This window comes from Pteropus medius, unplaced genomic scaffold (assembly GCF_902729225.1).
Source record: "Pteropus medius unplaced genomic scaffold, Ma_sr-lr_union100, whole genome shotgun sequence".
Taxonomy (NCBI): Eukaryota; Metazoa; Chordata; class Mammalia; order Chiroptera; family Pteropodidae; genus Pteropus; species Pteropus medius.
Genome location: NW_024351730.1, coordinates 2,336,188 through 2,353,316, shown reverse-complemented (window position 1 = coordinate 2,353,316; position 17,129 = coordinate 2,336,188).

Sequence of the window (17,129 nt, the reverse complement as noted above, 5' to 3'; positions counted from 1 at the left end):
GGTTACTTACTCTGTTAGAGCCTCAATTTCCTCATCTGTGAAATGGGGAGGGTACTACAGTGCCAATTTTCCTGTGTTGTTATGAGGCTTAATGAATTCTTAACACAATTCAGGTATAAAATGTACAGAAAGGATCCAAGTGCAGCTTGACGCATTCCTTATCTTCCGAAGAAGAACCTGTGTTTCAGACAGGATGAGCTGGCAAGCTCACAAATCACATTGCATGTAAAGATCTCAGAGCACATCTAGAATGCCCCTCTATCCACTGTATTAAACACATGCAAACCTTTCTTGGAATTTCTTAGCTCTGTGTGCATCAATGGCCCTCAGGCACACCACCAGCTTTCTGTATTTCAGGCCCCACAGGGCAAGAGTTGAGGTCTTTCTCTGCAGCAGGAAGTGGCATATGTGCAGCCATATCACCCAACTGCTGTGTGGAGACCATGCATTGCAAGTGGCTATTCATGAACTACATCAGCTCTACATGGCATCAATTGTAAGAAATGTCATTGCTTTGGTACCAATAAGAAAGTCGAAACACTTCCAGTTAAATCTTTACATATTATTGATTGTAAGATATATTGACTTCAGAGATATTAAAATGTGAAAATAACATGCAGCCTAGAATCCATGAACTATGATATTATAAGGAAAATGAACGTGTGCTTGTGCTTTCTCCGATTAAATAGGAAAAATGCTCTCTTACAGATGAAGAAATGGATTTAAATATTAGCACATATGAGCTTATAAATGGAATCCAATTCTTAAATCCTCCCTAAACTATCCCTTACATAGTCACTTCTCACAATCCCATACTGTCAGTTTTACTTGTTTGCATTTGGTTACTGACTTTTGGTACTATTAGATTTAATTTCCCTTTGGACATCTCTTATTTTAAATAATCTTTATAACTGCTCCCTTGCTCTCCTACCTGTACTTTCCTCCTATTTCAAATGGTATTCAAAAACCAGAATCTCATTTTTAAAAATTCCTTGCAGCAAAGACGAATTATCAGATGTTAAGTCCGTATTTTAATACTAGAATTTGTTACACATGATTATTAATTTTAGGCTTCAGCCTTAGTTTGAACCTCTAAGAAGAGTGGACAGAGTCCCCTATCTTCTTTCTTTCCCTGCCAGCTTCTCTGGGGGCTGCTTCTTCTCAAAGGCACCCCTTCATTAATAGGGGCTTTTCTGGGCAGTGGCTTTGCCTGTGATTAATTATTGTGAACCCAACTTGGACCTTTGGCTTTCTGGCTCTTAGCTGAGTAGCCAAGACATTTCTCTAGACTGATAGTTGGCTTCAGTTCTAATTAATGATGAGTTGTTATCAGTTTAGTTTAGACTCGCTCTCTCTGACTTTTTGGCTGAGTAGCCTAAACACTTCCCAGATCCAAAGAGCTGGCTGAAATTTATGTTCTTTTTTTTGGCACTGTCTTGATCATTCTGATGCTTTCCCGGATCTGGAAAAGGGTTTTAATTGTTTACAGCCTTGATTAATGGGTTTGCTGTTGCTTTGATAGTCCATCATTTATAACGATAAGAAACCAAAAAATAAATGGGCATGTTATATTGCTCTCCTGGGATATTTTGGTCAATCCTTTCTAAGGAGTTACTGTTTTGTTTCCTTCTCTTTTACTATTAAGTTACTAATAATTTCATTATAATTGAACTTTATCACTATTTCTAACTCCTTTCCCTACAATATTTATTAGGCTGTAGAATTTCTTGCTGTTATTTCAGCAGAATCCTTTCTCAGAGTCTTCTGATCGTGTATCTGAAGTTAGCTGCTCACTAAGACAGTTTGGTATCAGTTTGCCTGCAAGCACAGTGTTGTTATCACTTCTTTAGCATCTATGACAAAGCTCAGTGAACCTTGGCTTTTTACTTTCTATCAAATAAATGAATCCCTTAGACTCCTAATCACTCCTTGGTTAATTACCACATTTGGCCAAGTAAATAATCTCCATTTAAAGTGGAACCCCAAGTTCATTGTTACTAACAAGTTTTATTCTGCACTATCAACCTGTTATCAGTTTGTGTTCATGTTAAAGGCTCTTCTTGATTCCAGCTATTATTTACGAAGGCTGTTGCTGTTGTGAATTAATACATTGTTAACCTAAGCTAAATGGCCTCAACTTTCCAAATACTTGGCTCAGATGAAATTGTATGTTTTTTTTTTCTGCTAGAATTCTCTGTAGCAGCTTTCTTTGTTTCTAAAAGGAAAAGAACAAAAAAAAAAGAGTAAAGTGCAGTATTTAGAGGAGATGATGGTTTCTACTTTTTTCTATTTCTAAAATGATTATTGCACATCCAGTTTCATGTGACGTTTTCTTGACAATGACACTAGAAGCTAAAGTTTGCTCGGTTATATTTGGTGCCTTGAATGGAGAGAACTGCCTCTACAGTTTGTTTATTACTTTCTTTATTGTTTCAACTATCTCTAGATATTTTTTGTTTGATAGTAATCAAAATTTTACACATGTAGAAAGCATCTCTGTCTAAATTCACCAATGACTTCATTTTGAGAGAAATTTAAAATTTTTTTCCCCATCTCATTCTTTTTGACCTCTCCACTGCAATTGATACTATTGACCCTTCATTCCTTGAAACCCTCTCCCCCCTTGGATTTCATGTCCCTACAAGGCCCCAGCTCTCCTCCTCCCTCTTCAATCATCCTTTCTCTGTCTCCTCCATGGACTCCTTCTCAGTTCTGCCGTCCTCTGACACTAGACCACCCCAAGGGCCTGTCCTTATCTTTTTTGCTACTCTGTCTACACTGCTCTCCTGGGACTGCACAGCCTCTTGTAGCTTTAACCACCACCTCTGTACTAATTGATCACAATATCACTAAATTCAGTTTCTTCATCCAAATCAGATTCACATTTCTGTTTAGAGAATTTCTTCTTGGATATCTTGTTTCATCCCACATTTCAATTATTCATTTTTAAAAAAATATTTTTACCAATATTGGTAAAATAAAATAAATATTTTTACCAATATTTATTAGCATCGGCCATTTGGAGTCTTTTGTGGTTTCATAAAAATTTGGGGATTCTTTTTCTATTTCTGTAAAAAGTTGCCACTGGAATTTTGATAGGGTTTGCATCGACTCTATAAATTTGCCAAACCAATCAAAGCTTCCATTTGGATCTGGTAACAAGTCCAAGCCCAGTGTCAATAAACAAGAGTCTATGACCCCTTTCCACCCACGAAGTAGAGAAAAAGGGAGTGAATATATGCTGAACAATCATTTAATCTAACTAATGTTCTTTTCTTTCATCATCAATAATAATCAACTAGCCAATAAGTCTCATTGATTTTTGTTTCATTGTATCTCCTATATTTATCACTTCTCAGCCATTATTCCTGAGGTGGTAAAATAGGCTTAATGTCTCACAACCTGTTCTCCAAAGTGGCTGCACCATTTTCCATTTCCAAAAGGATCATATGAGAGCTCCAGTTGTTCCATATCTTCACTAGCACTTGTATTGTCAGTTTTATTTGATTTTTTTTTTTTTTTTTTGGCCATTCGAATAGATGTGTAGTAGTTTCCCACTTTGGTATTAATTTTGCATCTCCCTAGTGGCTAATGATGGTTAGCATCTTTTTATACATGTTTATTTATGATCTGTATATATCTCTTTTGGTGAAATATTTGTTCAAATCTTATACTCATTTTTTTTTAAATTGGGTTGCTTTTTTTCTTATTGAGTTTTGGAAGCTTTATGTATATTATGGACACACATCTTTCATCAAATATGTGTTCTGCAAATATTTTCTCATAGTCTGTGGCTTGTCTTCTCTATCTCTTTAGGAGTGTCTTGCAAAGCAGAAATTTTTTATTTTGACAAAATCCAATTTATCAATGCTTTTCTTTTCTGGGTCTTGTTTTTGGTGTTATAGCTAAGAACTCTTTGCTTAACACAAGGTGACAAAGATTTTTTTCCCTATGTTTTCTTCTAAAAGTTTTATAGTTTTAGATCTGTGATCCATTTTGCGTTCATTCTTGTTTAATGAGAAGTATAAATAAAGATTCATTTTTTTGCATATGTATTTCCAATAATTTTTTCCTCAAATAAAGCCTAACTACTTCTACCAAAGTGAGCATCCTTAGTAGTATCATTTTATAATGGCCTCCCTTTGATTAGAACTTACCACCCTTCCAGTTGTATATTACTAACATTATCTAATACTATATTACTCACCCCACTTTATTTTTCACAATCTTCCATACCTCCTCACTGTGGCTAATAGACTTTGGGAACTATTGTTTCTGGATTACCCAAGGAAGGTCAATCAGAATGCTTCTCTGGGACCATAAAAATGGATATTGAAAGAGTGAAGTTTCCTCCCACAGGATATGCTGAACTAAAAGGGCCAAATGAAGGTGGAAAGAAAGAGGCCAACACATAGAGGGAAGTAATGGATGGGACTGACAGTAAACCCCACCCTCATGGCTCTAGAGGTTGGCGTTTAACCCAGTGTCACCCTAATGGCTGTGAAGCTGGGGAAGGTTCCAGTCCATTAGCAGACAGAAAATCTTACTATGAGATACTCAGACTAAACACAAAATCCAGAAGATGGTGGAAGAGCTCTCAACTCTTCCTCTTGAGTCTAACCTTGTACTTCCTCTCTGGTTTCCTTTACTCTCCTCCCTTGGGTCTTTCTGGCTCTCTTCCTCCATCTGTGGCCTTGCTGCTTCTGCTTTCTTCATTTCTTACTTTGGTTTCATTTGGGTTTCCCTTGAGGGAGCTAGAGCAGGGAACTGGAAATAGGGAGGAGCTGAAACAGTGAGTTACATAGTTGGTGCTTATGAGGAAAAAATGAAGGAGAAAAAGCCCTATCCTGATCAGGCTTCGGAGTAAACCATCTTCAGACAAAAAAAAAAAAAAAACACAATGAAACAGATATAACTTTCACTAAATAGAACATTATTTTAATAAATCAAATTAAATCTGACTCCCAGACCACATGCTCTAAGGTGGTGAGAGATTTAATTAGAACGGTTTAATTAAATTTAATTAAAACAGTGGAAGACAAGACAGTCTAAGTTGGCAGCTTTTTGAAAATGGCTTGATTCAAAGGAATTTGGAAATTAAGTCAAGGTGGTCTTGAAATACATTAGGTGACTGGACTCTGATGCTCTGATGGCAAGCCAGATTCCGGTCTGTTGCTGATGTAAAGACACATGAAGACAGGACTTGGGGAAGCCCCGATTCTCACCTGGTTCAAGTTGTTCCTTTCTGAACCATAGAAATGCAGATAGAAATGGATGGGGGATTTCCAAAGAGAATCATTTCTAGATGGGAGGAAGTGTTCATGAAAAAGGTGGCTTTGGGGCCACCATAGGAAGTAATTGGAGATGTGACCATGAACTAGAGTGATACAAGGAGGAGCCCGACCATCAAATGCCTGCGACCACAGTGAAGATTGGTTGTAGAAAGGGGAAATTTGCAATTTCCCTCCTATACATTCATCTGGTTGGTGGGGAGCTGAAGAGTATTATGCTGGAGAACAAAGCCCTACTCTTCTTTCCTCCTGAACATTGGTGAAATCTTCCACTCCCCTACTCCGGCCTCCCATCGGCCCCTGGCAAACTGAGCTCACCCCATTACCATCTCCATGGAAGACCTGGCCTTTTGTTTACAGATTCCACAAATCCCATGGTTGACATCTTGCTCTGGTCAAAGTGAAGACAAACCCTTTTCCTTGGCTTCTCTTCTCTTCTACTGTAGTAATTAATTTGAAAACTCCTCTCTAAACTTTTGCCCATATGAACAATCCAATTGTCCCATATGTGGTCTTCTCAAGATCCTGGCTGAGGAATTTAATTCTTGAGATCAGAGACCTGTATGCTGAATTCTCAGCCCAGTTACATCCTTCACCCTTCCTTTTCTCTCTTGCTTTCTCTTGTTCCCACCCCCCCAATCCCCCCCAAAAATTGCTGAGTGACGAGAGGAAAAGAAAAGGACTCCGTCTGTGCCTCAGCCTAAAGAAATAAAGATCCACAAATCCTTGGAGACTGAGTGATATGGTAGGGAGAAAAAAGGAAAAATTAAAGAAACCCAAGGGAGAGAACTGAAATTTCAGGCCAAAAAAGTCAGAGGCTACTATGCAGAAGAGCTTGCCCCTTCTGGGATTGTTTACCACACACACTCTCTTTTTTTGTCATTTGGGGAATTTTTGTATTTTATTTTATAGTGCAATTCCCACACGAACCATTCTCCTGATAGGGTCTAATTTGAAAATGATGCTCTACAATTCCAAGCTGGTTTTGTGTGTGTGTGTGTGTGTGTGTGTGTTCCTTGTCAAAAGGAGAGTGATGTAGGTCCCTGTACCTTCTTTCTCTCTTTAGGATTTGTGCCCCTAGAAGGCAAAAACTAGCACTTCTAATTTCTACATATTTGGGAAAGCTCTGCATGGAAAACAGAAACTCAAAATTCATTTTAAACTAATTAATTGAGTTGTAGCATAATTTAGACCTCGAACTTCTTCAGCCTGCCACATGACTAAGAGAGGCACTTCAAAGAAAGGAATCTTGCAGAACTCACCAAGAGCTATTGGGGTATAAAATGTTCACCACAGAATAGACATTTCTTAAATTAACCCTTTCACTCAGGGGTAAGGAAGCTGAAGTTTGGAGTGGGGAAGTGACTTGGGGGAAAGTCATCAGTGACTTTCCAGTATACATATTCTGCTATTCTCACATTTGTAGCCAAGCTTTTTCTACTCATACTTCACTAACCAGTGTTTTATAAGTTTTCAAAAAGTTTTGAAATTTCATAAATATTTTGGTAGCTGGAGTTGTTGGTTTTAATTAAAACAATTCAGACATTGAACCACAGGTTAGGTTAGAACAATAAATACAAACACCACCCTTTCCTGTCCACAGGCGCTCTTAGTACAGCATGAGGGATAAGACATACCCAGCAGCTGGCATGTAGGGTAGACGGAACCATAGAAACTCAAAGAGAAATGGATGGGGAAGGATCACTTCCAAATGGGAGGAGGTATTTATGCAGAAGGTACTTTTTGGGCCACCATGGGGAATAATTGGAGATGTGACCATGAACTAGAGAGATAAGGGGAAGAGCCTACCCACATGAAGGAAACAGGATAAAGGACAGCTGTGAAAGGGGTGCATGAAGGACAACAGTATATTCAGTTTCAGTAGAGAATATGATGTGTGAAGGGGATTAGTATAATAGAAACACCATGCCAATGGCATTGAAAGTGAATTTCTTAAAATATAGCACAGTGTATTAGTTTTCTAGAGCTGCCATGACAAAATACCACATACTGGGTAGCTTAAAAAACAGAAATTAATTTTCTCACAGGTTTGGAGGCTGGAAGTCCAAGATTAAGGTGTAGGCAGGTTTGGTTTTTTTGAAGCCTTTCTTCTTGGCTTGCAGATGGCTGCTTTCTTGCTGCATCTTCACACAGTCTTTCCCTGTGCATAGGCACCCTTGATATCTCTTCCTCTTCTTATAAGGACACCATTCCTATTGGATAAGGGTACCACACTATGACCTCATTTAACCTTAATTACCTCTGTAGAGGCCCTGTCTCCAAATATAGTTAGTTTCTGACGTAGTGTGGGTTAGGACTTCAACATATGAATTTCAGGAGGACACACTGAGTCCATAACAACCACTACTCTGTATGATTATATTACCTCAAGACAGATTACACCTTTGTAAAAGCTACCACACTTTTAATAAAAACATTAAAATAGGTAACACGTTTACTCTCCCACATATTTTCTATGAATCTTTTATTCAAGTATAAAGGTTAAAAATAGAGATTCAAAGACTGCATAAAAAACTTAAGAAAACAATCCTGTGTTTCTACTCCTAGGAATTTACCTAAGAGAAATAAAAAAAACATGCTTACACTTATACATGAATAGTCTTATACATGGCTAGACTTATACATGAATAGTCATAGCAGCATTATTCATAAAAGATAAAAATTCCAAACAACCAAAACATCCATCAACTGATAGAGACATAAACAAAATGTGGTTACCCATACAACGGAATATTATTTGGCCATAAAAAAGAATGAGGTACTGATTCATACTACATGGTTGACGCTTGAAAACATTATGCTAAGTTAAATAAGTCAGATGGAAAAGATTAGATATCGTATGATTCCATTTATATGAAATGTCCAGAAAAGGAAAAATTTATAGAGACAGAAACCACATCAGTAGCTGGCTAGGGCTGGAGTGGAGACTGACAGAGTTGGGTACAAAGGAACTTATTAAGGTGAAGAAGTTCTAAACCTGGATTGTGGTGATGGTTACACAACTATAAATTTACTAAAAAAAAACACATTGAATTGCATACTTGTAATGGGTGAATTTTATGGCATGTAAATTATACTTCAATGAATCTGGAAATTTTTAATTAAAAAATACATGAGGTACTGAAAAAATTATAAGAAGATAAAATAAATATGAAATTTCCTGTATTCAGACAGGAAAGCTTATTCCTTTCATCTGTAGTCTGTAGAACAAAAAAGTCTGCCCCCATTGCAAGTGAGCCCTTAGTTCTGCACTGCGAGGGGTAGAGGAAGGGGAAGAATTTTGCAGGTCAGTGGCCTTGTATACTGTTTCTCATCCACTGACTAATTCCTGGTGAAGTCTGGCAAGTGATAAAATCCTGAAACAGTAATCCTGAGAGGGGCCTCAAGGACCATTCTATGCAAACCTCTCATTTAATTGAAGCTGTTGTGAAGATTCAGAAACCTTTATATTACTCACTTGCTCAAGACATTTGGTGAATGGCCAGGTCGTCATCTTTCCCAGGTGCCCTGATTCCTAATTAAGTCTTCAGTTGGGCTGTCCACATCTCCTAGCCTCTCTCAGCCCATTATCTCATCTGCAAAATGAGGACAGTAATATCTGCCCCCGCCTGTTTCACAGGGCCATGTGAAGATCAAATAAGATCAGTGATGTGGAAATGCTTTCAAAAAGCAGAAAGCCCTCTACTAAAGCAAATTGCTATTGTAATAGTATTAGCAAGTCAGTTATGGATCAATTTAGTTCAGAATCCAGACCAAAAGTCTACAAGAATATACGTCCGGGTGTTACAGAAAAGTTGCAAAAATCAGACCAGCAAGAAACCAAGCAGCACTCGGAGAATTGGAGAACTCAACTTCATTACACCGAGTTAGCTCTGAAGATCTGGGCCCGGAGCTCAACTGCGACATTGCTTATATAGAACATATTTGGCATGGGCTGATGGGTCCTCAGAGGGTTACAAAGCACAGGAGTTGCTATGGGTTGCAGGCAGTTACAAAGAGTTACAAAAGTGCGGGAGTTGCCAGCAGGTATAGACACTTACATTTCTTGCTTAGACAGAGCAAGCCAAGGGGAGGATGAGTTTTTAGTTAGTTTTGAGTAAGGCCTATGCAGCAAGCGTATCTACAGAAGTAGAACAAAGAGCTGATTACCTTTTTGAGTGCAAATTCCTCTTTGCAGGAAGTGCAGTCATCTGTCCTGATGTCAACATGAATCATTAAGGAGAAAATGTGGGTAAATCATTAAGTTGGGCCCCAGCATCACAAGGAAGATGGTCACTATTCCTTTAATCTTCTGCAACATTCTCTCTTTCCAGAACATTATTATCTTCCTGCTGTGCACCTATGACACTTTAATGAATTCGATGACAATGAAATTTAGTCTATGTGCATTCAACTATGATTCCTCAAGTAACAAAGATGAAAATGAAGATTCGGTTTAGATATCTATAACCTAAAACATTTATTTTACCCACCTCTTTTGAAAACTTATCCATTCCTATTGGGACACAATAAAAGGCTCTCTCTGTCTAATAACCTGGAAATCTCCAAGACTGTCAACTAAATGTATTTTGGAGGATATTAATCTCTGCTAAAAGATCCCTTCAATTCAACCCCTTTCCCTGAGCCTACTACCTCCCAAACAGAGGCTAATCTTACTAGGAACCCTCAGTGAAATGAGAGCCCAGCAAACCAGTTATCTCTGCTGGCCCAGAAAAAACACCAGGTGCAGAGCCCAGCACATAATGTGATCTGAGAAAATACTTATAATTCTAGCAAGTCCCAGGGAGTGAAAGTACAAGCTAGCAGAAAATAACAACAAAGTGTCCATGAAATGTTAAATCAGAACAACCCGACAGCAAACTAATTATTGTAGCTTCTATAGAAAACCCAGGGCAGACTTAATGATAAGGTAGGAAAAAGCTGGAGAAGCAGACTCACCTCTCACATCTGGTTACTTTTTACATATTAGGAGGATTGACCCTTTAACAGTGATATACAGTTCAAATGTTTTCTCCCAGTTGTCTTTTGGCTTTGTCATGATTTTTTAATTTCCCGTACAAATATATTTTATTTTTACGTGGTTTATATTACCACTCTTTTCTTTCATTGCATCTGGATTTTGAGTCGTATTTAGAAAGCATGTCCTCACCTATGTTACAGAGAAAGTCACCCACATTTTCTCCTATACTAGTGGGTTACATTCTTGATCACTCTGGAGTTTATTCTTGTATGGTCTTCACAACATTTATTTAAAAGCATATATATATTTTTGCCCAGTGATTGGAGATACCTTTATTGAGTACTAAATTTCCACACATATTTGGGTCTGTTCCTCAACTTCTTATCCTATTCTGTTGATCAGTCTATCCCTGTGCCAGTATCACACTGTTTTAATTATAGAGGCTTTCAAGTGCATTATAATATCTGGTAGGTAGCTCTTTTTCTCCAGTGTTTTCCTGACTATTCTTGCATGTTTTGTTTTGTTTTTCTGTGTGAACTTTAGTATCAATTTGCCTAGCTCCAGAAAAAGGCAAATTGTTAGGGGATCACATTAACTTAGGAAGAAATGATATGTCCACGATACTTATGATACTGAGTCATCCTATCCAAGAACAGGGATTTTTTTCTATTTGCTCAAGCCTACGTTTACATCTTTCAAAAGCATTTTAAAGTTTTTTTTTCCATATAAAATATGCATATTTATTTTTAAGTTTACTACTAGGTGTTGCATCATTTTTGTTGCTACATTCTGTTACCTTTTGAATCCAAGCTGTGCAGGCACTTGATCTTGAATTCTAAATGAAAAGTAACATATTCTTTTCACCCCCATTTAGTTTTTTCTTTGCCCATTTCACTAGTTTCTTTGACATGACCTGAGAGTATCTCTATTGACTATATTGGGAGAACACGAAACAATAGTAGGTCTAAAGTTTAAGACAAGATGACACAAGACAGTGGCGAATAAGGTCTTCGGGTCTTAGCAAGAAAGAATTCGTATCTGTCTACGAACAAAGATAAGAAGTTGCAGGACTCTCACATATTTAAAAATCTGAAATTGGACTTAACTGGTCTGCTTTTCTCAGTCAAGTAAACTCTATCAATCTTTGTGACATCTTGGACAATCTTCTAAACTCTCCTCTTCTTGGTCTGACAGAATACAGTATACTTATGAGTAATAGTATTGAGTTGATAAATTCCTTCCATAAATTCTCCTTTCTTAATGTCTCCCTAATACTTTCATGATCCAAACTCTATGTGGCCATGGAAATCTCTGATAGATAGTTGTCTCCAAGGCTATCTGTAAAACCAGGTTAGAGGAGGCCCTGAGAATTGTAGTACACATCTCAGAATGTACATTTCTGTCAGATTTCAGAATCAGGGCTCTCTAGCTGGTTTTCTCAAGTAGCTGGTACATAGTTCTGCTCAGATAATTAATAGTTGACTTTTACTCTAAGCCAGCTATCTCTCTTCTCTTCCAATGCCCCTCTCCTAACAGTATTTTAATCTCTTAGACCCACAGAGGACTGAGTGAAAAATCTAGACAGGTCATAGAAAATGCAGTGTTGAAAAAGCTGTTGGAGACTCTAGGCTTTTGGCGAGAAGACAGGCCCCTCCTGGACCCTTTGCCTGTAATACCTCTTTCTCCACCAGTTTCACTGTAGAACTCCTAAACACCCTTCCAGGTCAGGTTTAACTGCCACCTTTCTTATGTAATTTTTCATGACATCCCTCTTACCACTCAACAGTGTAATTGTTCCTTCATCTGCTTTGCCATTAAATTTTAAGCATGCTTCTATTATCATTTTAATCACATTTTATTATAGTCCTCTTATTATTTGTTTATATCTCTCTCTACCAGCTAGATTTCAGGTTCTTGGAGAGCAGAAATGTGTTTCATTTATCTCAGTATTCTCAAGATCTAGCAATTTAATTGAATGAAATTGACCAGAGGAAAATATTTGAACTTTTTTTCTTATTCACCATTTTATATCTATTAGTCATGGCCTCAGCAGGAAGCAGTGCTATGAGTATTACCCAGCTCCCATTATTAAGAGACCCAAGACAGAGCTCCTTGATGGAAGTATGCAGTGTGCTTCAAAACCAGTCTCCCTTTCAGCCTATTGATGAAATCTTAATTGGTAAAATGTGAATTGCAATGAGGATTAAATAAGATAATGCATCTAAGGCACTTATTAGTGAAATACTCATTAAAATATTAGTAATTTTATACTGCACAGACTGAAGAGAAAAATTGGATTACAAATAGTAGAACTACTGAGTGAAAAAAACAATTGTTCTCCATCTTTTTTCTACCACTACATATAAGATGAGTGATGGCACATGTGGACATATTCCCAGGATCATTCCTATGGACTGGCATGTAGATAAGGGTACGTACAGATTTCAGGCAATTTCAGGTGTATTTGCTGGAACTCTCTCCTTTCCTTATGTCTCAAGAAAGCATACTGCAATGTCTATGATTAAAAATGGCATCGTTATAAAAACAACATATTTACTTTTATTAACTTATTTTTTAATGTACAAAACTCAGTTCTTCACTATGACTAATAAATTACTCCAGCATACCTCTATTTTGACACACCAGAGCTTTGTGAAACCCAGTTGTTAAGATCCATTATTATAGATCCCGGGGGCTCAAGGCTGACTTTTGTCACACTATGAGATGTTCGCAACCTCTTCCACTAACCATAATAATTATCAAAAGTGGGCTCTGTCACATGTATCATCAGAATATTATCATGGATAGTCATGACACAGAATGAAGCTCCATTGTCCAACAGATGCTTTAAAGCTCAGAGTCCTGGCAGGAAAGAGATGGCAAATTCAAAGGAGATATTAAGGAGAGTTTGATAAAGGTACTGTTTACAAAGGCTTGGGCAGGTTTAAAGGAAACCAGCAAGTACCCACTGGCTAGCACCCACAGGAAGTTACTACTACCTACTTTCTTGGGAGAGCAAAGAATTAACCATTGGAACCTAGAGAGAGCTGTAGCTATTAGAAGAGTCTGCCTATAAAAAAGAGCTGCTGACAAGCCCTGGCCCAGCAAGTGGTGAGCCAGGAGAATAAATATGTGAAGGTCTTTCCCATCTCCTGCCTCTGCCTCTCATTGGCTAAACCCAACTGGAATTTGGAGGGCAAGGGCCCTATATGCAGTCCACACAAGCCAATCTTCTTGGGCAGAGAGCAGGGTGAGGGCTGCAAAGTGTATGTTGAGGGACAAATGGAAAACATCCAGCAACACTGTCAACTACCTCTTTTCTTCTTGGTTCTGCATTGTGATTTCTAGCCCATTTTTTAGATGTACTGGACAAGATATGAGTCATTTTCAGCTTGGTGTAAAGGAGCATGCTTTTTTTTTTTAATCAACAGAAATAGAAACAGCTAGACTCAGAAGTGTGCAACTAAACCACAGCTTCATTGTAAATCTAAATAAAAGGAAATCTCAGTCATGCCTTTCTCAGGTCATTTTAATTAACTTCGTCGGGTAAGTTCTAAATGTCTCACTCCCTTTATCTTTGTTTTCAGATTATCAATTATGCAGAATGTATAGATAAAAATTAATAGAATTTACACTGAAGGTGAGGGGGAAAATGAAAAATAGCACAAATATTATAATTATAAAGGAATTTTTTCCACCCTTCCTTTTTAATTCTTGTCATACTTACTGAATAGGATTTTGATGGTTGACAGAACTTAAAGTCCTTTGTGTTCACTCTGATGACACATCTCCTTCTAGAGAAATAAGCAAAGGTCAGGCAACTGAGAATTTTGAGGAGATACCAAATATCTAATCTTTTTAACATAACATTGTTACTGGTTGTTAAAATAATAATATATACATGTTAATTATATACGTTAATTTGAAAAATACAAAACTATATAAAGAAAGAAATAAAAACTAGGTATATCTTCATCTAACAGTGGTAATTATTATTAACATTTTATATTCTCTTTTACTTTTTTCTATACATAGATTTCCCAGATAGGCATATACAGAGTGCAGTTTTGCATCCTCCTTTATTATAATATACATTATAGAACAATATTCACCATATTATTAAGTAAATTTCAAAATAATAAAATTTAAAGGCTGTATCATATTTTATATGTGGATAGTGTCTTAGTCCATTTGGGCTGCTGTAACAGAATACCCTAGGCTGGTTGGCTGAAACAACAGATATTTATTTTTCACAATTCTGGAGGCTGGAAGTCCCAGATCAGGATACCAGCATGGTTGGGTTTTAGCGAAGACCTTCTTCCTGGTTTACAGACTGCTATCTTCTTCTGCAGTCCTTACATGTTCTTCTTATAAGGGCACTAAGCCCCTCATGGGGGCTCGACCTTTATAACCTAATTAACTCCCAAAGGCCTCATCTCTTGATATCATCCTATTGGGGGTTAGAGTTTCAACATATGATCTTGAGGGGCACAAAGACATGTAGCCCATGACAGATGGTTATACCCCAATATATTTAACCATTCTCCCATTATCAAACATTTAGGCTTTTCCAATTTTCTTTATTATGAATAAGCTTGCCATGAACACTTTCATTCATAATTCTTTTAAATCAATGACATTTCTTAGAACAAATTTCTTGAAGCAGTTACGAATTTAAAATTTCACTTTAGATCTTGCCAAATTGCAATCTAAAAAAAGATCGTACTAATTTACATTCCTACCTGCTAGGTATAAGAGTGCCTATTTTTAGAGAATCCCGCTGAAACTGAGTATTGGAATTTACATTTATCTTTGTCAATGGCATTTTGTTATTGTTTGAACGACATATCTTTGTCTAGTGAGAGTGAACATTTTTTCACACACTGTAGGCCACTCAACTTCTTTCTTTGTGAATTGTCCATTCCTGCAGTTTGGCAGCTAAATTTTCTTCCAAATTTTTGTTCCTCTCCTGAGAATCACAAAACTTTGTATAACTTTATTCCCATTCATTGAGTGTTTTCAGATGGTTGGTTGCTTTTAACAGAGTGATTTGATTCCAAAAATGTCATTTCGGTTTGGTTTTTGACAGAGAAAGGCTATATGTTCAGGTGAATGCTGCTCAGACTGTTTTTCAAAACCATAACTAACGTAATCTTAATCGTCTCTCTGAATATATTAAAACACACAGTAGCCTACAGTTTTCGGTTCATAAGTCAAAATCTCTTGGAAACATGTTTCTTTTGTTGGCCTCTCTAGGCCTAATTAGGACTATATGATCCTTTTTAGGTACTGGCAAGAGTGAGAAAAAAACAGTTTGGTTCTGCATAGGCCTTTTGACTTGAGTTATCAACTTGATATGAAGCCCAGAAATGTTACTACGAATGTGTTCCTGAGTGCCTGAGTGCTTTCCTACGGTTTCTATGGTAGGCGGTGATGAGATTATGTCCATGCTTGGACACACCTTGCAGTGGCTACTAGACATTAGTGATCCCAAAGGAGGGACTGAGAAATCCATGGGAGGGAAGTACATAGAATCATTTTCCATTGCAAGTTGACCAGCAGTAGCAAAGTAGTATTTGTTCAGTGCTTTCCATTTTTCAAAGCACTTTCCCATACCTGTTCTCATTTGACAGTCACAACCACATGAAATGCTGGATACCATCACCCTCATTTTGCAAGGATAGCAAAATGACTTGCTCACAGTCACACAGGTAGTAGGTGCTAGTCAGTGGTCAAACTCCTGGCTTCTGCCTGTAAATCGTTTTCCGGTATATTCTCCTGCCATGCTGGTTGTGTGTTAACTGAGCACCCTTTAGAAATGTAACAGGATCATGAAGCAAGAATAGAAAAAAGAACAACAACAAAACACACCCACACACAAGATACAACCCTGATTACCACCTTACTCAATGGTCTGGAGAGAAAAAAAAAGAGATTTGTGTGATCTTTGCAATGAATAGTTACATTCTTGGTCTTTTCACATGCCTCTCATTATATGATTATATTATATCACTACGCTCTGAGTGATCATATTTCCTGTGTCCTGTTGAAGACTTTAACATTTCTTTCTTTATTCTGTCAATTCACCTTGACCTTTTATGGTGTTACAGTCATTGCTGACTCTACAAAATGATGCAGCTTTGCTTAGGCCAGAGCATGTAGGTGGACAGCTGGATAAAAAAATCTGGGGAACTACATTGCAGTGGAATGTGCCACTTTTTTCTGCAAGAGTCAACTATTCCTTCTCATCAGCATCACTTTTGCCAAAACTAATGTAAAACAAATGTAAAAGGATATATTTGCTGAATTTTGAAGGTGACCCCAATGGTATATTTGGGAATTATCTTCCACAACTTTATCATTTTCACTGGAAACTTGAATGCTTGATTGTGAATGGAATTGGGTGACATTTTTCCTTAAAGTAGGTGTCTACACAGATTTCCTAAGCATAGTTGAGTTTCCTGGGAGAAAAGAAATTCAGACTCTAAATCCTGTCCTCATTATCAGTAAGATGTAAAACAATGATTTTGTCCTAGCCCTACTGAGACCATATTACTGGAAGACACCGTATGGTTTCTACACAGAAAGCCACATTCAGAATGTCAGACAAAACCTAAGTGATCAGAATCCTCTGAATGAACTGATACTGAAACCCTTCACAGACATTCTGAATGACATTTGCCGCAGGGTAATTCTCCACGGGTGTATAACTATTGGGGGAGTTGTAACACTTTGGGGTCCGGGGAGCTTTCCTCTAGTTACCACCTGGCTAAGCATAATATAAAAGTTAGAGAGTCTTGTTATTACTATTTTTAAAGGGACTAATGACCTAGCTCAGTGCTGTGGTGGTCAAGGAA